Source organism: Ahaetulla prasina, chromosome 16, assembly GCF_028640845.1.
Source record: "Ahaetulla prasina isolate Xishuangbanna chromosome 16, ASM2864084v1, whole genome shotgun sequence".
Lineage (NCBI taxonomy): Eukaryota > Metazoa > Chordata > Lepidosauria > Squamata > Colubridae > Ahaetulla > Ahaetulla prasina.
Genome location: NC_080554.1, coordinates 12544886 through 12546459, shown reverse-complemented (window position 1 = coordinate 12546459; position 1574 = coordinate 12544886).

The window sequence follows — 1574 nt, the reverse complement described above, 5'->3', positions numbered from 1 at the left end:
TCAACTAGGTGACCTTGAGCCAGTCATTTTTTCTCAGTCCAACCCACTTCACAGGGTTGTTGTGGGGCAAAAAGGAGGAGGAAAGATTACTCCATATGTTCGCCGCCTTGAGTTATATGCAAAAATAATGCAGGCAAGCTATAAATACATTTTTTAAAATGCGCAACGTATGATTTATTTTGGCCACGAGAAGCCAAATCTACCACAATTGGGCTTAAATATAATCCTAAACCCCTGATCCTGGTTTGGAAGCCACCACGGTTGGTCCTTAGGACAAGCCAAAACTGAGCAAAACATGGGACGCCCTGCAAATTCAGCCACTTCCTGATATTTCGTACTTTGGGTAGAGTTGCAAAACTTTTCCAAATTCTGAGTGAGGTTCTCTTGCCCAAAACCTCACTTGGACCAGAAATACCTTCTTCCAGGACCGTCGCTATTTATATCTGGTTGTAACTGCTGAACCCACAATTCTGTAACTCTTTCTTGGGGAACAAACCTCTGTTTTTTTGCCACCTGCCTAGCAGATGGCTGAGGATGATGGGAGGTGAATGCGTTTGGAAGGTGAGCAATGAAAAAGGCTACTTGGAGCTCTTCCCTCAATTTAGGTGGGAGGGAGATCCATAAATAGGACTTGGAAAAAGACTCTAAAACAGGGGTCTCCAACCTTGGCAACTTTAAGACTTGTGGACTTTAACTGGAGGTCCAGCCGCTCCGAAGCTGATCGGACACTAGTTAGGTCTTTTTCAAAGACCTACCTAGTGGCACTGAGGGTGGCGAGGCGTTCCTACGCCTCCTCCCTCATTGCGTCGGCAGATAACCGCCCGGCCGCCCTGTTTCGGGTGACCCGTTCCCTCCTTCACCAGGGGGGACGGGATGACCCCTTACAGGGACGTGCCGAGGAGTTTAGCGGTTATCTATACGATAAAATCGCTCAGCTTCGGGATAGCTTGGACCAAGATTGCGATGATCCGGATGAGATGACTGAGGCTCGTCTTGTTGATGTGGTTTGGGATGAGTTTGATTCTGTGGCTCCCGAGGACATGGACAGGTTGCTGGGGAGGCTGCATGCCACTACATGTTTACTGGACCCGTGCCCCTCCTGGCTGGTGCTGGCCACTCAGGATGTGACACGAGGCTGGCTCCAGGGTATTATAAATGCTTCTTTGATGGAGGGGTCTTTCCGCCGCCTTGAAAGAGGCGGTGGTGAGACCCTCCTCAAGAAGCCTTCCTGGACCCAGCTATTTTGGGTAATTATCGTCCAGTCTCCAACCTTCGCTTTGTGGCAAGGTTGTAGAGAGTGTGGTGGCACGGCAGTTCCCTCAGTACCTGGAGGAAGCTGTCTATCTAGACCCGTTCCAGTCCGGCTTCCGCCCGGTATAGCACGGAGACAGCTTTGGTCGCGTTGGTGGATGACCTCTGGAGGGCCAGGATAGGGGTTGTTCCTCTGCCCTGGTCCTGTTGGATCTCTCATCGGCTTTTGATACCATCGACCATGGTATCCTGCTGCGCCGGTTGGAGGGGTTGGGAGTGGAGGCACCGTTTATCGGTGGTTCTCCTCCTACCTCTCCGACCGG